Source organism: Erinaceus europaeus, chromosome 20 (genome assembly GCF_950295315.1).
Source record: "Erinaceus europaeus chromosome 20, mEriEur2.1, whole genome shotgun sequence".
Lineage (NCBI taxonomy): Eukaryota > Metazoa > Chordata > Mammalia > Eulipotyphla > Erinaceidae > Erinaceus > Erinaceus europaeus.
Window position 1 is genome coordinate 44,843,951 of NC_080181.1, and position 24,570 is coordinate 44,868,520.

Sequence of the window (24,570 nt, forward strand, 5' to 3'; positions counted from 1 at the left end):
TGTCAGCAGGACTCATCAGTGCCCCTCCCAGCCAGAATGAGAACACTGATGACAGAGGTGCTGGAGGAGGGAAGCAGAGCTGGGTGGCAGGTCACTGGGACTGGCCAGGTGGTTTCAGTCACCCATGCCTGCTGGAAGAACAGGAACTTTGCCCTGTACCACAGGGAGGGATGCTGACTTCCCCAACTCTACTGAGCCTGAACTTTCTCTGACTCACAGAAGCATGTGAAGCAGACCCCAAACACCATGCACCATGGCATCTCTAAGGTGAGATCAATTCTGACGGAAATGCCTGGGAACTTCTGCTTCAAGCCTGCTCAGCATTTGGCCGGGAGCCCACAAAGATGTGCAGAGATAGAGGGCAAGGTGGGGGCAGACAGATGGCAGGACCTGATACCCCAAGATCCAAGTGCTGATGAAGTAAAATCAACAGAATCTGAAACTAAACTTCCAGAAAATCCCAACATCGGAAGTAAGGAGAGACTACAAGTGTCCTCTCACTTGGGGTAAGTGAGAGCTACTGACTACCCAATCCCCATTGCTAAAAGGCTCTTCCCAAGGCTGGCCCCAGCCATTATGCAGGTCTCCATTCAAATCTCACCTCCTCAGCGAGACTACTGAGTCCCCAGTCTAAGGCAAAGCCATGACCCACCCATTGCAATGCAGTTGTATTTCTTTTTCAACACATATCTCCAAATGATATAATTTACTTCTATATTGCTTGTCTTCCCTGCTTCTCAATGGAAGCTCACCAGGCAAAAGATCTGGTTTGTCTTGTCCAGCACCGTATTTCCAGCTGCTATTATGGCACACGGCAGGCATGAAGATCACTGTGGATGGACAGATCAGTAGGTAGATAGATGAGCGTATGGATGGATAAATGAGCAGATGCATGAGTAAATGGATGGATGAATGTTGGATATGTGAGTGGGTGGATGGACATACAGACGGACAGATGGGTGGGGAATAAGACAAAAAGAAAGTGTAGAAGGCAATAAGAAAATTAAGGGGTGAGGGAGTCGGGCTGTAGCGCAGCAGGTTAAGCGCAGGTGGCGCAAAGCACAAGGACTGGCATAAGGATCCCGGTTCGAACCCCGGCTCCCCACCTGCAGGGGAGTCGCTTCACAGGCGGTGAAGCAGGTCTGCAGGTGTCTATCTTTCTCTCCTCCTCTCTGTCTTCCCCTCCTCTCTCCATTTCTCTCTGTCCTATCCATCAATAATAACTACAACAATAAAAAAAAAAATGACGGCAACAAAAGGGAATAAATAAATAAAATTAAAAAAAAAAAAAAAGAAAATTAAGGGGTGAGGGGCCAGGTGGTGACGCATCTGGTTAAGCACACACATTATAGTGCCCAAGGACCTGGGTTCAAGTCCCTGGTCCCCACCAGCAGGGGGGACGCTTCATGAGTGGTAAAGCAGGGCTGCGGGTGTCTCTCTGTTTCTTTCCCTCTCTATCACCCCCCTCTCAAATTTCTCTGTTTCCACCCAATAAATAAAGACATGTTTTTTTAAAAAGAAAGAAAATTAAGGAGTGAAGGAAGAAGGAAGGAAAGAAGAATGGAAGGGGGGCCAGGCAGTGACACACCTGGTTAAGTACTGACATTTCTCTAGGACACAGGTTCAAGCCCCTGGATCCCCACTTCACAAATGGTGAAGCAGGGATGCAGGTGTCTCTCTGACTCTCTCCCTCTCTTTCTCCCCTCCCTTCTCAATTTGTGTTTCTATCCAATGATAAATAAATTAGGGGCCAGGTGGTGGCGCACCCGGTTGAGCACACATATTACAATGTGCAAGGACCTGGGTTTGAGCCCCCAGTCCCCACCTGCAGGGGGAAATCTTCACAAGTGGTGAAGCATTACTGCACGTGTCTCTCTGTCTCTCACTCTCTCTATCCCTCCTTTCCCTTTCGATTTCTGACTGTCTCTATCCAATCAATAAATAAAGATAATAAAAAAATTTTAAAATAAATAAATAAATAAATAAAAGGACGAATGGAAGAAAGGGAAGAGAGAAGAAGGGAGGACCTCTGTGCATAACCAGACCAGAATTGACCGAGATTTCATGTCGCGATAGAGTATCACCTACCCCCAAATATCCAAGAAGGAGTCTTGGGCTGACCAGCAAAAAAGACAGGAGGGAAAGCAATATGGTCAGCGCCCGAAGAAACTGTGCAACAGGTCCTCAGGTCTGTGCCCTGTTTTATGACACCACTCTGTGAATTTCTGCCCTCCCCCTGTGTTTTTCCAACATCACACTTTCTGTTCAGCTTAGCCCGGATGGCTTCTGCTATTTGCCCCCCAGGTGCACCCTATTCTGGTAGTATATACTTCATAGCCAAGAGTTACTGAGGCTTATGAGATGCTCAAACTGGTTTTGAATTTTAGATCTACGTGGAAATCCACACTCTGCCCTTATTTAATTCTCACAGGGATTGGAAGAGAGGGGAAGCAGAGGCCTGGGTGTGCAGAAAACTAGGGTACAACCACAGTGGTAGTCACGGGGGAGGGAGCTGGTGGGCACCAGTGTTCTGAACAGCCATGAAGAGTTAGCTCTGCACTTCTCACCCCTGCAGGTCATGGTTTTATTGTGATGAAGGCATCTTCCATAAATGACAAATTCCACATAACATCTTTTTTATGGATCTCAATTTTTCTGAGACAGATCTGCTTAGCAGAGGGAACCCACCTACTCGTCACTCAAGAGTCTTTTACAACTGCTAGACCAGGCTTGGAATCAGCCTCTGAACAATATACTTTTATAACCTGCCCCAGAGAAAATTTACATGCAGGCTTTTTTTTATTTTTTTTTATTTTAAGATGGAGACAGAGAGGAAGAAAGACAGTGAAAGAGACCACAGCCCAGTCCCTTCAATGTGGTCAGGATAAAACTGCAGCTGGGATCTTGCACATGGCAAAGCAGTGCGCTATTTCATCCATGGCTCCACACACAGCATTTTAACACAACTATGTGACGTTGGCTGAGGAGACAGCTTAATGGTTATGCAAAAAGATGTTCCTGCCTGAGGCACCAAAGGTCTCAGGTTCAATCCCCATCAGCACCATAAGCCAGAGCTGAGCTGTGCTCTGGAGCACAAAAAAAAAAAAAAGGACATGTATATGTGTAAGTCCCACAAAAAATAAGTTACTTTGTGGAAACAACTCTCCCTGAATTTATATCATACACATAACCATTTCTGTTAAAATTCTCTTGAGACCTAAGCAATGGTAAGCTGGTCCTTTTGATTATAATCTCATAGCTCCCGGCATTTCCCAGTAGAGAATATATAGGGCCCAGCCTGAGGAAAATCAGTAAATCAATTAAAAAGTAAAATAAATCTTACAAGCCTGTCTTCACATGGAGAGGGGGGAAAAAAGTATTAAATTACAATTTTCATAAAGGCTGGGAGGGAGAGAGGGGCAGGGAGGCAACCTATCCATTTGCCTCTCAGCCCAGGTCTGAGAGTCCTCATTTCCCATTTTTCCAATTAATGAGATGAGCTGGAGCCTATTCTGATTAGGACATCGGACATAATGGGAAAGCTGGCACATTTGCATTTTCTTTCAGTGCTAACAGACTGTTTTGATAGTTGGGAAAGCCATGGCAAATTGCAGGAGCTTTTCGTTCTTTGTTGCTCTAAAATGACTCTCTGGCTGTAAATACGGCAAAAAAAAAAAAAAAAAAAAAAAGCACCCACCTTCCAACAGGCGAAGTGGAGTGCTCACTATGAAATCAGTGTCCTGTTTGCCTCACGCCTCTGCTCTAATTGGAAATTTAAAAGCCTTCTGTCAACTCCAGGTAACTGCTGCATATTCCTGCCTAGAACCTCAAGTAGGGTTTTTTGTTTGTTTGTTTTGTTTTGTTTTTTCTTTTCTTTTCTTTTTTTTTGGGGGAGGGTTGTTTGCAACTAGAACAGAACCCACCTCCGGCCCTGGATCTTGGTGCTATTCACTTCTCCCCAGACACTAAGCCAGACACTTGGCCATCCAAGTTCTCTCTGCCCAAGTTTGCATGCCTTCGTTGGGGCTTCACTACTTTAGGCTGATTTTTTCAGATGGAAAGACAAAGACAGAAATAGGGAAAGAACACCCAGCACTGGGTTTTCCTCCAGTGCAGAGGGAGTCAGGCTCCAACCTGGTTGCACTATCAGGTAAGCTGTTTTGCTGGCCCACCCCCAGCAGGGCCTCCCTCCTGGTGTACAGACGCCATCCATCACCACGGAGAGTCAGAAACTCCACGAGCAGAGACCTGGTTCAGTTAGGACTGGACCCCAGCACGCATGAGTCTCAGCACACCCATGCCCCACATCAGCCCTTCTCAGAATTTGAAGTGCCTGTGTGGGATCCCCTGGGGGGCTCCTGCCTTAAGGCCCTGGCACAGCCCCTCTGTGCACTGTGCGCTATGTGCGGGGTGTCTGGCCTCACTGTCTGTAGGTCTCAGGATAGCTGGTGACACAGAGCCACCAATTCTGTCACTCTAGACCTACACCCTGCATTGCTGATTCTATTATTATTATTATTATTATTATTATTATTATTATTATTATTATTAATATTATCCTCCAAGGTTATTGCTGGGGCTCAGTACTGGACTGTGAATCTATTGCTCTGGGCAGCCACATTTTTTCATTTTTTCTTTCTTTCTTCGTTTCTTTCTATTTTATTTGACAGGACAGAGAGAAATTGAGAGGGTAGGGAAAGATAGAGAGGGAGAGAGAAAGACAGAGATACCTGCAGACCTGCTTTGTGGCTCATAAAGCATCCCCCCCTGCAGGTGAGGGGCAGAGGCTTGAACCTGGGCCACTTATGATTTCTTTTTTCTTTACCAGAGCACTGCTCAGCCCTAGCTCATGATGGCACTAAGAGATTGAATCTGGCACCTTTGGTTTCTCAGGCATGGAAGTCTTCTGCATAACCTTTTGCTGCCTTCCTGGCTCCTCACAAGACTCATTAGTAATGGAGATAACGTGGGGTTGGGGGTGGGGGTGGGGAGGGGGCGTCAAGTTTTCCCATTCATTCTGCCTCTCCCAGAGAATCTGAGCTTTCCATAATAGTACCTAGATCGAGCTGACCAATAAAATCTACAGAGGGCTGGCAAGATAGCTCATCTATCTGGCTGGTGCACCTGACTATCATGTACACAACCCAGGTTCAAGCCTGGCCCCTGCCACACTGAAGATAGTTCCAGTGCTGTGGTGTCTTTCCCTTTATTTCTCAGTCAGTTGGTCTCTTATTATCTGAAAGTCAGCTCAGAATGATGAATCCCCAGAAAGAACAAAAAATAAATATCACCCGCTATATACATGAGCTCTGGCTAGCACACCATTTAGTATTTGTCTTGAATTTTAGGAACTCAAGAATCTCCTGTAATCTTCCATGATTGCAGAATCTAGTGATCCATGAGTGAATACCTCTGTCCTTCACTGTTTCTATTTGGACAGACTGGTGAGCTGTGAGAGGCCTGGTATTCATTAAGGCCTTTAAAGAGACAGGTTTCTAGGACACATACATCTTGCCCTGGGCCTCCTCCACAAGCCTCACGGAAAGTTTTATGATGGTTGGATACTTGTGTGATCAAAGCCACATGCTTGTCTTTCATCAATATCCCTTTACCTGTTTTGTATCCCAGGATAATCCACAATTGTGCCATAGGTTGTAAATAAGGTCCCTGAAAAGGATCATATGCTGCCAATTACAGAAAGCCCAAGTACACACAGAATGCACTTATCTATAGCCAGACAGAAAAGGAGGAAAGATTTTTGTGGCAGGAGGTTCACCCTGAAATTCAGTGACCAACTATTGTCCTTGTGCTGGAAGGACACCTTATAGTTCATCCTGTGGCCGAAGGGCTAAGGCCTTCAGAAGGAAATGAGCATTCTGGCAAGAGAATTCACAAACAATGGCCAACTGTAATGAGACTCCAAGACTGTGTTTTCCCAAAATGGGAATACATTGACTCCCAGGGAATCTCAGATGTGACCAAAATGGATCAACAGCTCCAAACTTGATGACAGGTGTTTGCTGACACCCACTGAATTGGGGCCTGTGGCAAAGGAGTAAACAGCCTTGTCTGTTCTCCTCCCATTTTTCCCTCTTCATCCAACACTTGGTTCCCTACTACACCAGGGACAGCACTCTTCTGCCTGGAGGCAGGCACTCCACCTGCTGAACCACAGCTATAACCAGAGCAGACACGAGCTCCAAGATCGATAGCTCCAAGAGGGAATCCTCAAAGAGAAGAAATCATGGAAAGGGGCTGGGGATACAACATAATGACTGTGCAAAAAGACTTTCATGCTTGAGTGTCTGAGGTCCCAGGTTCAATCCACAGCACCTCCAGAAGCCAGAGCTGAGCAGTGCTCTGGTCTCTCTATCTTTCTCTTTCCCTCTGTATTTCTCCCTCTCATTCAAATAAAATAAATACAATGTTTTAAAAAAAGAAGAAGTCATGGAAACTTCAAAGGAGGGCCAGTTCATCCCTCCCCAGCCCCCAACCCAGCTACTCAAAGGCCCACAGATGTAGCCAGACCTAGATTTGGGGAGATCTACTTGGTACTTCCAGGAAGAGCAAATTGGAGCTACATTTAACCTAAACACCCCACCCTGCCTGGTGTTTGGGGCCAGTTTCCCATACAGCTTGATCAACTTTTATGCTTGGTTTTATTTTTTATGATTAAAAAATGATGTTTACAGTACAGATTTAATCAAGAAGCTGCAGAAGTTGGAAATCAGACTATGTAGAAAAATTTTTGAAAACAAATCAGCTCTACTTTACAATGTTAGGATACTTTTTTTTTTTGTAGGATACTCTTACATTAAGTGAATTCAGACAGATGCCTGAAAACAAAATACACAGGAACAATGATTTTATTGTTGAATGATTAAAGTCATTCAGTGTGCAACTTATGTGCAACTTTAAATACTAATTACTTGGGGGAGTCGGGCAGTAGTGCAGTGAGTTAAGTGCACATGGCACAAAGCGCAAGGACCGGCATAAGAATCCCAGTTCGAGCTCCCAGCTCCCCACCTGCGGGGGGGGGGGGGAGGGGGTCACTTCACAGGCGGTGAAGCAGGTCTGCAGGTGTCATATCTTTCTCTCCCCCTCTCTGTCTTCCCCATCTCTCTCCATTTCTCTCTGTCCTGTCCAACAACAGTGACATCAATAACAACAACAATAATAACCACAACAACGATAAAACAACAAGGGCAACAAAAGGGGGAAAAATAGTCTCCAAGAGCAGTGCAGGCACTGAGCCCCAGCAATAACCCTGGATGCAAAAAAAAAAAAAAATACTAATTGCTTGGTAGAAAATATTTTTCAACCATGTCTATAACACAACGGGATTTTCAACAATATTGCATTTTAAAACATGTTTTTAGTTTCTCTAAGTGGCACTAAGACCTCACACATGCACAATATCATTGCTGGATTGGGGAGGGAGAGAGAAAGAAAGAAAGAGAGAGAGAGGGAGGGAGGGAGGGAGAGAGAGAGAGAGAGAGAGGAAGACAGAGAGAGAGAGAGAGATCTCCACAGCACTGTTCTAGTATCAGCAGAGCTCCCCCAGTACTGTCGATGGTGCTCCCCTGTGGTGCCAGAGGCCAAACTCAGGGCCTGAAACATGATAAGTTAGGTGTTGAACTATCCTGCAAGCCCAAAACATACTACTTTCTTTAGACTAAATTTCAGTCAAATTTACTTTGTTTCTCCTACAGACCACAAATCTCCTGTCCAAGGACTCACAACATTCAAGGGAGGCAATCAGACAGGAGCTGGGAGGCACAGAGCTACAAATGTCATGAAGACCTATTGCTTTCATCTCAAATATCTTTTTTACATCTTACCTCATTAACTATCCAGAAATGAGGTCCAAGAATATGTCCCTGACTTGCCACACAATTCCCTGCATCTCTGACCCATGTCAGAGGCTGAAAGAGAAACCACTCATCAAAAAAAAAAAAAAAATGGTGGCAGCCTAGAAGGTGGCAGAGTGGATAATGCATTGGATCCTCAAGAATGGAGTACCATGTTCCATCCCTGGCATCTCATGTGCCAGTGATGCTCTGGTTCTCTCTCTTCCTCTCTCTCATTAATTAATAAATAAATAAAATATTAAAACAAAGGGGGCCAGATGTTGGTGCACCTGATAGAATGCACACATTACAGTGTGCAAGGGCCTGGGTTCAAGCTCCCAGTCCCCACATGCAAGAAGAAAGCTTCGCAAGTGGTGAAACAGTGTTGCACGTGCTTCTCTCTCTTCCTCCTCCTCCTCCATCTACCCTTCCACTATTAATTTTTCTGTCTTTATCCAAAATAAAGAGCTAAATAAAATATTTAAAAAAAACAGACAGGAAGGAAAGGACATAGATATACAAGCAGAAGAACTAAGGATCTTCCTATGACACTGCAATTTCTCAAAGTCTGTGGGATTCAAAGGTCTCTCTGTTGAGAACAAGGGCCCAAAGACCAGTATTTGTAGTGAGTCAGTATAAAGTTCATAATGAAATAGTGTCTACTTAGATACCCTTCTCACCTACTTCCTATTACAGTTCTCTCACTCACTCCAAAGCTAACCTCATCAAAGCAAAGACTACAAAACTGAATAAGGGCAAGAGACTGGCATACTTTAAGGATGGCTCTTTAGTCACTATCAGGCCACCCCATCAGCTGGGGCCCTAATCGGGGAGTCCTGAGATTCCCAAACAGACACAATGGGCCTAGACCTCAAATAAGTCCCTCTCTCCATTGTTACCGGTTATCTCTATCAAGAACAACAAAATAGACCCCTTTGTGGGCCCCCATAGGACCTTGCCCTCAATGTGGATCAACAACATCAGAGAATGTTCCATCCTCTGAAGGGAGGCTGGACAACATACTCTATGCTACACCTGAGGAAGATGGGTCCTGATATTGGGGCAGCTTGGAACGTTCCTACTCATGACCACAGAATGTGAGCTCAGACCTACAGGGATACAGAGGTCACATAGGCTCCTAAGCTGAATATGGGCCCCAGATCACATCAAATCGATGGGGTTTACAATCAACAATATTTATACACCTTTCCCATATTTGGGATATACTCTCTTCCCTGACCCAGCTTTCTGGTCCTTCTGCCAGCCATGACATCATCTCCCCAGACAATAATTAGGATTCACCTGCATATCAGATTTCAGGCCCAGGCAAAAAAAAGAAAAAAAAGAATACTAGTATAGCCACAGGCCCTTTGGAGTATAACTAAAATATGCCTACTAGTTATTTCCAAAACAGAGGACCCCTCCCCCCAACTCTTTACCTGCACTATTCCAGCCTTTAGGTCCATGATTGGTCAATAATTTGTTTGGCTTTGTATGTTAACTCTCTTTTCAACCACCAGGTTCCAGATGCTAGCAAGATGCCGACAAGACCTCCCTGGACAGACAACCCCACCAATATGTCCTGGAGCTCTGCTTCCCCAGAGCCCTTCTCCAGTAGGAAAAGAGAAAGACAGGCTGGGAGTATGTATCAACCTGTCAACGCCCATGTTCAGTGAGGAAACAATTACAGAAGCCAGACCTTCCACCTTCTGCATCCCACAATGACCTTGGGTTCATACTCCCACAGTGTCAAAGAATAGGAAAGCTATCAGGGGAGGGGATGGGATACAGAGTTCTGGTGGGAATTGTGTGAAGTTGTACTTCTCTTATCCTATGGTTTAGTCAATGTTTCCTTTTTATAAATAATAAAAAAAGAATAAAAACTACAATGGCAGTGTTCTTTGCAACTACCTATAAAATTCAGAAAAAAATTAAAGAAAGCATTTAAAGTGCCAAAAGAAGCTGGCTCTTTGAATTATTAGCAGTGACTAGTAGCCAGTTCTAAACACTAAAATAAAGTCAGAAAGGCCAAGTGCTGATTCTAATGCACAGTCTCCTCTATCAAGTGGCCTGTCTTCAGAGTAACTGAAACACTTCATAGACTATTCCAACTCCAATCTCTGTTATTATTTGTGGCTCTGAAACTGGAGTTGGAGTCTGAGTAATTAATAAAATCACCCCTTCCACTTGCTCCTGATTATCCTTCATCAGGGTCATGTTTGCACTTCACTCACCAATTGTAATCATTTATTTGAACCAGTGTCCCCGTGGTTCATCAGCTCCTCATTAGTGTCTGCAGGCTGGAGAGAATGTGCTTGAATTTCTGAAGTAAATGCAAATCACAACCATATCTGTGGCAAAGATGTACACTCCCCGAATATCTCCAAGTATACCAGTTTCCTTTAAGACCTTGACCCTACTGGGGGAAAAAAATGATATCTTTCACAGACTCATCTGTTGTTTCTCCATTTCTATTAATATTTCCATCAAAGGCTTTCCTCACTCCTGTGAGAAAAGCATTGATTAATGTTTGGATGTTTTCAGTATTCTTATTTGCTTCTGGCTTGTTAGGGTTTGTTGTTGTTGTTGTTGTTGTTTTTCCTGGGCTTCTGTTCATCTTTGTCTTGCCATTATATTTGGTGTCTTTTAAAATTTATAGTATGGGTGTTTATCTATGTGAGTTAGTACAGATATTAGGAGATGTGAGGTAATGTAGTAAAAGGCCCCAACTCAAACAACAAAAAAGAGGATTTTATTCAAAATTACAGTAGCACTTTTTACTTTAAAATCAGTGCAAGGCCCCCACATTAGTACTTAAATGATGCAAATGATGTTAAGAAATTTATTAAAGTACATTCTAAAAAAAGCAAACAAAAAGATGAGGTTTATTGTTTGGAACAAGTGTATGAGACTAGAAGTGGATGTACAAAGGAAAGTAAGTAAAGAAGTGAAATATAATACAAGTGGTATCCTGGAAGTTAGAGAATTCACACATTCATCCAAGTTCTGAATATCAATGTGAAATGTTCTTCAGTGACCCAGATCTCTAGGCTTATCTTAGCCCTGACCTATGCAGGCTGGAATGTGCAAGTCACTTCATCAGAAATAAGGAAAGAAAGTCCAGAGAATTCAAAGAAAAATTTGAAAACCCAAGGGTCACCTAGTCAACAATTTAAAAGCAGAGTTACAAATTAAAAAAAAAAAAAAGAGGAAATCCTGTCACTTACAACAACTTGAACAGACCTAGAGGGCATCATGCTTAGTGAAATACACCAGACAGACAGACAAATACAGCATGAAACTTACTTACAGGTGATGTACAGAGCAAAGAAACAGATGGATAAAATAAAGGAGAAATAAACTTTTGGACTCAATTAAGAAATAAATAAATAAAAATAGGGGGCTGGGCAGTAGCACAGCGGGTTAAGCACATATGAAGCAAAGCTCAAGGACCAGCAGAAAGATCCCGGTTTGAGCCCCCAGCTCCCCACCTGCGGGGGGGGGGTCGCTTCACAAGCTCTGAAGCAGGTCTGCAGATGTCTTGTCTTTCTCTCTCCCTCTCTGTCTTCCCTTCCTCTCTCCATTTCTCTGTCCTATCCAACAACAATGACAGCAATAACAACAATAATAATAGCAACGATAAACAACAAGGGCGGCAAAAAAGGCAGTGGATTCGTAGTGCAGGCACCAAGCCCCAGGGACAACCCTGGAGGCAATCAATCAATCAGTCAATCAATCAATCAATAAAAGGGGCTGGGCAGCAGCACAGCCAGTAGAGCACACACATTCCTATGCACAAGAACTCAAGTTTAAGACCCTGGTCCCCACGTGCAAGGGGGAAGCGTCACAAAGTTTAGTGATAAAGAAATGCTGTAGAGAGGTGAGTGTGTGTGTGTGTGTGTGTGTGTGTGTGTGTGTGTGTACTCTCAATTTCTCTGTCTCTATAAAAAGATGAGAGCAAGGGAGGTAGGGGAGGGGGAGGCAAGACATCCTGCCACCTATCAGGGCAGGCTCTGAGTCATCCCTCCAGACTCCACACACTTCCCCAGCACACTACCCACAGCTACACATCTTCTTTGTTAAGCATGACCTCACCAGGAGCTCTCTCATCAGTAAAATAAAGAACACAGTCACTTCAACCTCAAGGGACATAGCTCACTAGTGTCCTGACATGACACTCAAGCACACACACCCCCCAACAAAGGTGGAAAGAAAGGAAGTGGCGGTAACATGCACTGCAAGAGGGAAAGAAAGGGCCCCAAGCCAGAGGCTGGGTCAGAGCATCAGGGATCAGGGTGAAGAGGAACAGAAAGGAATGGAAAGAACAATTTCCAATTAAATATATATATATATCTATATAATGTTATCAATTTAATATTTCATTTAATGGATATTACTGATCATATTTAATTTACATGCATTTTATCTCTATAAAATGGGTGGATTTTAATTTTAATGATGTTTTGTTATACATGCACACCTCATATATACATATACTGTATTACTGGAAAACTGGATGCATTGGATCGACCTTCCCGTGGTGCATCCCGTGAGTCCCCATTCATTGGGGAAACTGACGATCCTTCCTAGCCGACTGAATCCACATGGATCCCAGTCACTTTCAAAGCCAGCAACAAGCAGCTGGCAAACGCTAGAAGAAGAAGAACTGGAAAACTCATGAAGCATTTTTGTAAAGAAAAATATGTCATGACTTTTCCAATAACCCAGCACGCACATGCATGCACACACGTGCACACACGCGCGCGCACACACACACACACACACACACACACACACACAGAAAGAGAGAGAAGATGAGCTATCAGAGCATTCTGACATATAAGGTAAGGTTCAGATGATGAAACCCCAGGTTTCAACATCCAAGAGCTGCACTGCCACTGAGTTGATTCCTCACTAACTATACTAACTTTGTGTTGTGAATTCTCCTTAGGAGTCAGACATTCTGGGTTCAAATATTCCTCCTTGAAAAAGTTCCTTAATTTACCTCATCTCCTCTTCCTCATCTCTGAAATAGAGATCGGGCTGATCTGAGAATTGCATGAGAGACTTTACAGGGAATTATTTTATAAAGGGTTCTATGTATTAAAGTAACTGATGTGAAAAGAAAACAAAAAGGAATGGAAAGAACAAGAGGGATCAGAGGAATGGAAACCTGAGGACAGAGTCAAATAGAGAGACAAGAAGAAAGGTAAAGGCCTTCCTCCCCACACTTCCTGCCCCTGCTGACAATCACCTGGGGGGACTCACCTCACTTGGCCTTTTACACTCCACAAGGAGCAGGTCAGAAATGTCCCCATTTCTAAAGATCATGTCAGCAGTTCATCTAGGGACTCCTGAGAAGCCAGTCACAGCTGCCATTATCCCCAGACTTGCTGGAGCAGGGAGAAAGCCCACAGCCTTCCCCCAAAAGGTAGAGGAGGAAGCTTTGTCTCAAGAGAGAAATTCAATCTCAAGACATCAATGCCCCCACCACCAGAAGCTAGAAGGCAGGGGCGGGGGAGGCTATGGATGGACACAAGCCCTTCTATCTTCACCTAACTGAACTGTTCACCTCGAGCTTGGGGCCCTGTATGTTAAAGCACAGGGATGTCTCGTTGTTCAGCAGACTCTTTGCAGGAGACTGGGATCCAGGAAGCCTATCAGTGTAGACAGCAGGCTGGCTGGCTCTGGGCCAGGCAACATGGGAGGGGGTGAAGGGGGACACCTGCTGGTCCAGAGGCCCCAGGGCTTCAGGTGGTTGCTTCAGGCTGCCACTGTGCCCAGTTAAGACAACAACACTTGCTCCAGGAGGAAAACACAAGCATTGAGAAAGCACACAGGGAGGGAGCCACTGCTTTTATTCTGATCTGTTTTCTAGGCTTTCTTTTCTCTCCCTGCCCCTCTCAACTACACAGCATAGGCAAAATTGGAATTCCACCTTGCTGTGTTTATTTAACATGATACCAGGAGGGATTCCCCCAGGCTGCTGGTTCACCTTTGAGAAGAAGGTTTTAGTGGCCAGATCATCTGGGAGCAGTGTGCTACAGCCACACTGCTCCTGCTAAGTCAGCAAGTGACTTCTGATTCCCTAGGAAGATAAATAAATCCACTGCATGCACCTCCATACATAAATGTTACTGTGACCTGCAGTTTTAGAACAACAAAAAAAAAAAAAAAAAGAAAAAGAGCCTTCGAAAGACAGTGACTGTGTTGATGTTTGTTTTCTCCACAAGGTAAGACCATTGGACATTTGCTGGAGGTGTTTTTCCTCCTAGGAGCTCACTAATGCTAAGGATAAATATTTAAAAGATTCTCAGGTTCCTGGGCAGAGGGGAAGAGGGAGAGGGAGAGGAAGGGAGGAAGAGAGAGAGAGAGAGTAGTTGTTTTGATTTGTGCTTCACTGCTGTGTTGATTGACCTGACTTCTTCAGAACTGGCCAACTTCAGATGTTTTTCTTCCTCTGAGATGAATGTTTTCCCTGTTGAGTTATGGCTACTTTTAGTCTAATAGGGAAACATTTACAGGTGGGCAGCATTATGTCCTAATTGGCCAGCACCACTGACCATGTCTTACACACAGAGGGAGCTAACAGAACCTGTGATCAATCGATCAGTCTTCCCCCACATGATAGCTGCTGCCATGGCACTTGGGGGCCTGGGGGTCAGCCCCAGCACCCCCACTTGCTACCTGGGTGACCTGCTCTTCACTGCAAACTCCCTGATTGAAAAGGGAATTTATTTAAGAGTGCATTTGCAGAGTGAGGCTGACAGCCTCAGAGCCAACCCCCCCCCCACCCACACACACACACACACACACATGCTCCCCTGGGATCCTCCTCCTGAGATCCCATCGCCATAGAGTAGACTTAGAATCCAGTGAGGCTGCCACCAGCGATGCCCTGTGATGGCACAGTGCCACTGACACCTCCTTATGAGACCCTGACTGGAGGACATGGGCTTCTCAGGATTTACTGACACTCAAAAAGGTAGGCAGGAGCCAGGAGTCAGAGGACAACTCACTGGGTAGGGTGCCTACCTTGCCATGCAAGCAGTTCAGGTTTGAGACCCAACACCACATCAAAGGGTGCCACAGCCTGTGAGGAAGCTCAGTGTTATGGTGTCTCCTTTTCTCTCTCTCTGTCTCTAATACTATCTGGGAAAGCTGGTCCCAAACTATGACTCGGTTTAAAGGGCATCAGCTGCCATAATACTATGTCACCTCTTCAAACTCCTCCTTTCTGCATGTAACTCACACACAAAGCATAAATCCAACACCACTTGAAGACCCATAACATAAAACAAAAACAAATGGGTAAAATGAGGAAACCCCCAATACTGGGAAACCAAGATGGTCAGGCCCTTAATGATGTAGATTCAGAAGAGGACAAATTTAGGAATTACATCGTCAGGAAATTTGAAGAAATACAAAGCTCTCAATTTAATATGGAGAAATAGATTAAGAAAGAAATCCATGATCTCAAAGATGCGCTGGATAAGAAAATGGAAAACATGAAAAGAGAGCTACACGGTGTGAAGGACATTTTGAATGTATTCCAGTCTCTCAAATAGCAAGTTGAAGAAGTAGACTTGCCCATGTGGAAGAGAGAACACCAGAAACAGAAGACAGCCACACTCTTTGACTTCACAGTAAAAGAAAGAAAAAGTTTAGGAAAAGTTAGGCAACTCTTCGAGAGCTTAAGGACTCCACGAAAATTAAATATCAGAATTATAGGGATCTCAGGAGGAAGAAAGAAAGGAGCAGGAAGTATATTCAAAGAAATAATAGTGGATGTACACCTATGTTCATAGCAGCACAATTCGTAACAGCTAAAACCTGGAAGCAACCCAGGTGCCCAACAACAGATGAGTGGCTGAGAAAGCTGTGGCATATATACACAATGGAATACTATGCAGCTATCAAGAACAATGAACCCACCTTCTCTGACCCATCTTGGACGGAGCTAGAAGGAATTATGTTAAGTGAGCTAAGTCAGAAAGATAAAGATGAGTATGGGATGATCCTACTCATCAACAGAAGTTGAGGAAGAAGAACAGAAAGGGAAACTAAAAGCAGGATTTGACTAAATCTGGAGTAGGGCACCAAAGTAAAAACCCTGGGGTAAGGGTGGATGTTTGGCTTCCCAGGGTGGCGGGGAGCAGGGGGGGTGGAGAGACACAGTATTTTGGTGGTGGGAATGGTGTAGTCTTATAAATCACTAATTAATATGAGAGGGGAAAAATTGATTGTATGTCTCAAACTTTTTAAAGCACAGACTGAGTCTTTTTAATACATAGGCTGAGTCTTTGTTATGTTGACTCTCTCAAAAGCCTAGACCAGGGAGAACAGAAGCAACCAGTGGCACAGATATATACAAATAATGTCGAAGAACATAAACTATGGTGATGTTGGTTATTATACAACAAATCCTAACAAAGGGATTTTTCAAAGTTAACCCAATTACCAAATAATGTGATTATAACAATAAGTATCTATTGTCAATTCCTTCCTATTTCTATCCAATAAATAAATAAAATGTTATTTTTAAAAATAAATGTAAAACAAATAAATTTTGGAAGTAAATACTTTAAGCACAGGAGCAAGATGAGGCAGGGGAGACAGAAAGCCCAGCCGACAGGTTGGAGTGGGTGGCAGCCACATCAAACTATCATTGTGGCATTCCCTGGGAGAGGATGCCGAGTCCCACATAGTCCTGGAGACCAAGCATGCTGCTCTGGGGAGAGGAGGGAGTTGAGCCAATGCTCCCAGCCTGATGGGGTCCCACGAACTACAGTCACTGACCCACTCTTCACGTGCAGGGCATCTTGCTCGAACTAGCAGCTTCATGCTAAGGTGTGTGAAACTCATCTCGAAGGCTACAGAGCTGTCATCCCTAGGCTCTCTAAGACCACTATGCAGATGGAAGAAGTGACATTGTAGAAGAGGAAACAGTGTTCCTTCCCTAAGGCAACCTGCCCCCGCCCCCCCCACACACACACACACTAGGAAAACAGTTCACACACACACACACACACTAGGAAAACAGTTCATACACACACACACACACTAGGAAAACAGTTCACACACACACACACACACACTAGGAAAACAGTTCACACACACACACACACACACACTAGGAAAACAGTTCTCAGAAGCTCCCTGCCCACCTGTGCTGGGAAATCTGCCTCTGTGTGGAGACTCCTCCATCAACACAGGCATCCATTCATTACTTAATAAGATCAGTACCACAAAGACCATAGTCTGGTGCCAGGAGTGCAGCACCATTCTTCATTAAAAGCTATGCAGTACAGAGGACCTTGGGGGATTGTATTGTAGAAAACTGAGAAATGTTATGCATGCACAAACTATGTAAAACATTAATCCCCCAATAAAGAAAAAAAAAAAAAGCTATGCAGTAATCTACTTCCTGTTTGTTTTTTTGCTATTGTTGTTGTTGGTTTGTTTATTTGCCTCCAGGGTTATCGCTGGAGCTCAGTGCCTGCATTACGAATCCACTGCTCCTTCGGCCATTTTTTCAATTTTTCAATTTTTTTTTTTTTTGATATAACGGAGAGAAATCGAGAGGGGAGGAAAGATAACAAGGAAGAGAGAAAGACAGACACCTGCAGACCTGCTTTACAGCTTGTGAAGCGACCACCCTGCAAGTGGGGAGCCAGGTGCTCAAACCGCGATCCTTACTCGGGTCCTTGCGCTTCATACTATGTGCACCACTTAACTCAGTGTGCTACTACCTGGCCCCCCTTCCTCGTTTTTTAAAAAAACTTTCTTCATTATGAGAGAGAGGAGGGTAAGAGTCAGCACTGGCACATGTCATGGAATCCAGCGCCTCAAGCACACACACCCTGCACGCTACCTACTCTTTCACCTAAGGACAACCATCAGTAGTTCGGGCTGGCCATTTCATCCTCAAAATATAAAGCAACCTATGTGTCTGTTACAATTTTGTCAGAAATGACTAGGGTCTGGTCATGAACACATTTGAGAAATTTAGCAATTATAAAAAGAAGATGGGGCTTCTGGGAGCTCACAGCTCTCACTGCTCAGGGACAACCTGAAGGCAAAATGGCTGACCAGCCACCAAGGAGGAAGGCCATGTCCTGGCCCCTGTACAATGAATAAGCAGCTGATGGTGAATAAATCCTATAATTCAGTCATCCCCTACAAGTTCCAAATTGATAATAATAAAAAAAAAGAAACTGTCCAGCCCTCTGGTTACTCGCCCATCTCTTCTAGCTCTCATTTAATGGGGAACTAGTCAAGTTACAACTTCTTTTATGTGCTTCCGACAGAGCATTTATTTTCTACAAATGGGATTTTCTCAAGACAATCACCAGGCTGATAACACAGGGCTGATTGCAAGAAATCTATTTTTTACTTATTTTCATGGGTGTTGGGCATGCCTGACAGCATTCTATTTTGTAAATTCACTGCTTTGTTCGGTGCCATCTCTGTGATGACTGTATCATCAGAGAGAACCTCACTTTCCTTTATTTCCCTTCATTTGATAAATGCCAAGTTTATTTAACTCTACTGTCACAGAAGTCTGTCAGCCAAGTGTAATGGTTGAGACTGTGTTTCTAAACTGAAGTCTATTCTAATAACCGTAAGTCAGAAAGTATGAGCTGGCTGTCAAAAAAAATATTCTGATGACTTGAAAGTATCTCAACATTTTATCCCAAAGGCTCAGAGAGGTGCTTTGTTTTTCTTCTTAATCCTAGTAACATACACACAACAAATTTTATCATCTCGCACTATTTTTTTTAGTCTACAGTTCAGTAGTGCTAAGTCCAACCACATTTTTTTTTGTGCAACCTCCTTTTGTGCATTCTTCATCTTATAAAACTGATATTCTGTGTGGACTAAACAATAACTCCTCCTCCCTTACTTTTGCACTCTTTCCCAGTCCCTGCTCACCACCACTTCCTACTTCTCTAAATTTGATTGCAATGAGTACCTTATGTATATGAGATCATATACATATACAATATTTGTTCTCTTGTAATAAATTTATTCCAGTGAGCGTAATCTTCTCAAGGTCCATCTATGTTATAGCCAGAATCAGAATCCCCTGACTCATCTTTCTTTTTCCTTTTCTTTCTTTCTTTCTTTCTTTTTTTTTCTTTTCTTTTTTTTTTTTTTTTTTTTTTTGCCTCCAGGGTTATAGCTGGGCTAGGTGCCTGCACAAATCCATTGCTCCTGGAGGCCGTTTTTTGTTGCCTTGTTGTTTTATTGCTGTTGCTGTTGTCGTTGAATAGGATAGAGAGAAACAGAGAGATGGGGGAGATACATCAGGAGAGAGAAAGATAGACACCTGCAGACCTGCTTCACCACTTGTGAAGCCACCCCCCTGCAGGTGGGGAGCCAGGGGCTCATACTGGGATCCTTATGCCGGTCCTTGTGCTTCGAGCTATGTCCACTTAACCCACTGTGCTACTGCCCAGTCCCCTCCCCTGCCTTTTCTTGTAACAATTCATGGTATGGCTATATAGTTATGCACAGCTTGACAACATGGTGTGTCCTGAGAAATGCATTGGTAGATAACTCACCATTGTGTGAGCAGCGTACAGCAAATCACACCAACCTAGAAGGAACAGCCCACTACACACCTAGGCTACAACATACTAGGATCACCTTCACATATACAATCCTTCTGTGGCCAACAGGTCCTTAAGCACCGCATGACTATCCAACACTTGTTTATCTATTTATGTACTGATGGACACTTGGGTCGCTGCCACCTTTCAGCTACTGTGAATAATGCTGCTGTGGAGACAAGTCTGCAAACAGTGGAGTCCAGCTTACAACTCTTTTGCATGTATACTCAGAATTGCAGTTACTAGGCCACATGGCAGTTCTGTTTAACTTTTTTTTTAAAAAAAAAGCCATCGTGTTGTCTTGGGTCTGGCAGTAGCGCAGTGGGTTAAGTGCTACTTCTGGCAAACAGACACACAATACCAGAGGAAGTCCAGAGGCTGAGCTCAGACTTTCGCCAGGCTGAACAAACTGCTGAAGGGATGAGAGTGCTTGAAACCTGGGGTGTGGTACTTCACACATCAATGTAATTAGCTACAAATCAATAAGACATGCACTTATGGTAACTAGTACTGTTTGCAAATTATGCCTCAATAAAACTTAAACAAAATAGATGAGAAGGGGCTGGGCAATAGCATTGCTGGTTGTGCATCCACCTTACAGTGTGATAGGATTTGGGTTCAAGATGCCGGTCCCCAACTGCAGAAGGGTTGGAAGCTTCATAAGCACTGAAACAGTGCTACCAGTGTCTCTCTATCTCCCCCACCTCTCTTGATGTTTCTCTATCTCTAGCCAATAAATAAATAAGTAACACAAGGCATAATAAATTAAATGAAAGAATAGATAGGCAGATAGATATATAGGTGACCATAGATGACTAAAATTACCTAGATATCAATTGACAAACTCTGGGTTTTGTTTTCCTGTAACCTAGCAGATTATGAGTGGGAGGAGGAAGAGAAGGTGATGATGATATGGTAGGTTATAGGAAATAAAGAATGATGGCTATGCATATTCTAACAATTGAACCCAGCAGTACATATTGATACATAAAAGAATTGAAAGCAGGAACTTGAAATATGTATACACCCCATCTTCCTAGCAGAAATATTCACTATAGCCAAAGATCGATGATAACCCAAGTGTTCACTGAAGGATGGACTGGTAAGCTTGGTGTGCGTTTCCCCCCATACAATGGAACATTATTCACCTGGAAAAGGAAGGAAATTCAGGCACAGGTCGTAGCATGGGTGAACTTTGAGAACACTAGGCAGAGTGAAATAAGCCAGTCACAGAGAGACAAATACTGTAACTGAAGGCAAAAGTGGAATGGTGGTCATAGATGCTGGGGTAGGAGGAGTGGGGAGTTAGCCTCCTGGGTGCAGAGTTTCAGTTCTGCAAGATGACAAAGATTCTGAGTCGGCTGTATTACAGTGTGAATAGACAACGGTACTGAACTGCACACTGAGATAGCTGAGACGATATGTCCTTCTGCATATTTTACCCTGACAAAAAGTAATGCATAATGCCACTTTTTGCAACAAAAAGGAAGCAAAACAAACAAGGAGAGCTCAGAGATTGAATGTGGGGTTCCCCAGGGCCGGAGTACAGACACTGAGAGCAGAGCGGGAACAGGTCTTCTCATTATCAGCCTCTCAACACTATTTGACTTGCACTCTGTTGTGTGCTAGTTGGATTTTTTTATATTAATTTTAAAACATAATGGAGAGCAGCGGAGATGAAAAGAGAAGCCAGTGGCAGAGGTTGCACACCAATAAGCTCAATGTCAATCACAAGGCAGATCGAGGTGGGATTAGGGGAGCAGAAGGCTGGGGATCACTCGGAAAAGAAGCACCAACCCAAACTCATCTCTCTTTGGCTTTTGATAAGGTTACAAGATTGGCATATTAGAGGAATGCTAAGCAGATGAGGGCCTTTATTTCTGCAAGATGTTAACACATCAGGCTGGTGTAGCCACCCTCTGCTCAGCCTGCTCCGGGGTCCTGGGAGGGGAGCTCTGACTGGTCGAAGGCCAAGGAAATTTCAGTATCTGGCCTGTGCCTCCCAGGGCACAAGAACAACATCCCCAGATGAGCACATCTCCACAGGGTGCAAAAGCAACCCAAAGATTGCATCTGTGCTGCAAATATTCCACATTCTGCTACAAAAGCTCATACGATCAAGAACAGCAGATGATCACATGCAGGTTGGGGACACTGAACCCTCATTTAAGGCTATGTGGCTGTGGGCTGCCCGGGTCACAAGGAAACCATCCACCCAGCATCCTTCCATCTCATACAAGTGCTGGTGCTAAGTCCTAAAGGACAAGACAACCAAACACCACAAGATGAAAATTGAATGACAAGCCTTTGAAGGTGAAAGTCAACCAAGCAAATAAACAAGACAGGAAGGGGTTGCAGAAATGGTTTCGGTTCAGGCAGGGGAGTCATCTGGGTCTGCAGGAAGAACCAGGGAAGTAAGCAGCCCAGGAGGTTGCATAGTGGTTAGAGCAATGGAGCTCTAGGCATGAGACCCTGAGTTTGATCCCCAGCATAGCATGTGCCAGAGTGATGCTTTGGTTCCCTATCTCTCCTATCATTATAAATAAATCTTTTCTTTAAGAGCCAGGGCCCTGAGATGATGTTCCCCAGAAGCACAAATACTCAGGTTCAAATCTGCCGGCCCCACCTGCAGGAAGGAAGTTTCATGAATAAGAGAGCAGTGTTAGAACGTCTCTTCTTCTGTCTCTGTCTGTTTAATCTATCAAAAACAGAAATTAAGAGAGTCAGGCAGTGGGTTAAGTGCAGGAAGCAGGGAGTCCCTGTGGAGAAGCAGATGTGGCTCCAGCTAGTCTTGCCTGATGTAGGAACTCTGCATCACTGGGCCAGGGAGATAAACATACACAAATCAGAAATAGTGGGCTAGGGTGACAGCATAATGGTTGTGCAAAAAGACTTTCATGCCTGAGGCTCCAAAGTCCCAAGGTTCAATCCTCCACACCACCATAAGCTAGAGCTGAGCAATGTTCTAGTCAACCTCTCTCTTTCTCTCCTTCTCTCTCCCTCTCCCTCTCCCTCTCCCTCTATCTCTCCTTTTCTCTCCCTATCTCATTATAATAAAACAAATAAATGTATTTTAAAAATATATATTTTGGGGGCCAGGCAGGAGTGCAGCAGGTTAAGCATACATGGCACGATGCCCAAGGACCGGCGTAAGGATCCAGTTTGAGCCACTGGCTTCCCACCTGCAGGGGGTTCACTTCACAGGTCTGCAAGTGTCTGTCTTTCTCTCCCCCCTCCCTGTCTTGCCCTCCTCTCTCAATTTCTCTCTGTCCTATCCAACAACAGCAATAACAACAACAACAACAACAACAATGGCAATAAAATGGGAAAAATGCCCTCCAGGAGCAGTGGATTCATAGTGCACGCACCAAGCCCCAGTGATAACCCTGGAGGCAATATTTCAACACCATTTCAGGGAAGTCAATTAAATGAATCATAAATGCCTCTAATATGTGGCAGGATAAGAACAATGGAAGGTGGCTCAATGATAGAGTATACAGACCATTATCACACCTGAGGTCCTGGGTTCAATCCACAGTATCACATAGAAAGCAACAAGGTAGGTCCATTGATGGTGGAAACATGCTTTAGGGTCCCTGCCTAATAAAATGCAGAATAAAATTAACTGAAATTTATTACATCTTTAGCATAGCCAGGTGATGCTGGGTGTACTTGAAATGCATTCATACTCTGCCCTTTATTTTTTTTCTATAAAATGGAAGTATTGACAAGACCATAGGATAAGAGGGTACAATTCCCACCACCAGAGTTCTGTATCCAATCCCCTCCCTTGATAGCTTTCCTATTCTTTATCCCTTTGGGAGTATAGACTCAGGGTAACTATGGGGTACAGAAGGTGGAAGGTCTGACTTCTGTAATTGCTTCCCCGCTGAACATGGGCATTGACAGGTTGATCCATACTCCCAGCCTGCCTCTCTCTTTCCCTAGTAGGGTAGGGATCTGGGGAGGCAGGGCTCCAGGATACATTGGTGGAGTAGTCTGACCAGCATCTGAAACCTGGCTGAAAAACAGTTAAGATATAAAGCAGAACAAATTGTTGACTAATCATGAACCTAAAGACAAGAATATCAAAGATGAAGATTTGGGGTCTCCATTTTGGAAAAAGCTAGTAGGTCTATTTTAGGAATATTCCAAGGGGCCCATGACCCTACTAGTTTTTGCCTGAGCCTGACATCTGACATGCAGGTGACCTAAGTTATTGTCTGGGCCTTTTTTTTTTTTTCTCCCAGAGCACTGTTCAGCTCTTATTTATGGTGGTGGGGGGTGGGGATTAAATTTGGGACTTTGGAGCCTCAGGCATGAGAGTCTCTTTGCATGACTATTATGCTATCTACCCCCCCAACTCTGCCTTAATTTTAGAGTGTACTATAAATAAAACACACACTGACCTTCCCTCCAGAAATGACCTTTGATGGAAGTTTAGTGTTTCCAAGAGTGAAAGTTATTTGATGTAAATCATAAGATCTTAAGGATGGTGGTCATAGCTAAATGATTTTAGCACATACAAGTGTGAGGCCCCACGTTTAACTACCAGCACCCTCCAAAACATGAAAACAAAAACTTGGTCCATTTCAAATAACAATAAGTGATCTAACAGTAGTGCCTAATAGGAACAGTAATGCCCAATCAACACCAGTTGGGCTTCTGCTAGAGGCCTCGGCAGCACACCTGACAGTGTTCACACTGAGTTCTCCTAAACAGACCTTTCCTTTGTTTATGTGCCTGCTGTGGCTTGGGAGCTGGGATAAGTGAAGCTCAATTAGCCTCTGCCAATATTGATGAACCGTGAGGCTCATTCACTGCTCCCGGAAACACTCACTAAGGTGTGCTGGAAACAGGACAGAGGTGACAGAGGTGGTGTGCTCAGAACTGCAGGAGAAAACTCAAGAGTGGGGAAGAGGGAGAAGGGGTGGTGGCCGCACCTCAGGCTGAGTGCACAGAGACAGGAGGTACAAGCAGAGAGGGAGATGAATCAGCTGTGGTGCTCAGGAAATGCAGATGGGATGGGAGGAAGAAGGCCCTAAGGCCCAGCTCCATCAGGGTCTGGAAGGCCAGGTGAGAAAACACAAGGAGGGGAGTTGGGG

The 24,570-nt window shown here is 44.2% G+C and overlaps 1 protein-coding gene across 3 annotated transcripts in view; it reads right to left on the minus strand.

The window, feature by feature from the left end:
* ENTREP2 (endosomal transmembrane epsin interactor 2) overlaps positions 1-24,570 on the minus strand; it is a 353,123-nt gene that overhangs the window by 233,093 nt on the left and 95,460 nt on the right. Inside the window, exon 1 of one of the 3 annotated variants that reach the window (XM_060179289.1) lies at positions 10,085-10,225. The exons of the other annotated variants lie outside the window; for them this stretch is intronic. The gene's annotated coding sequence lies outside the window, so the exon portion shown is untranslated. Of the gene's footprint in view, positions 1-10,084; positions 10,226-24,570 lie in introns of those variants that run through there. 3 annotated transcript variants of the gene reach the window in all.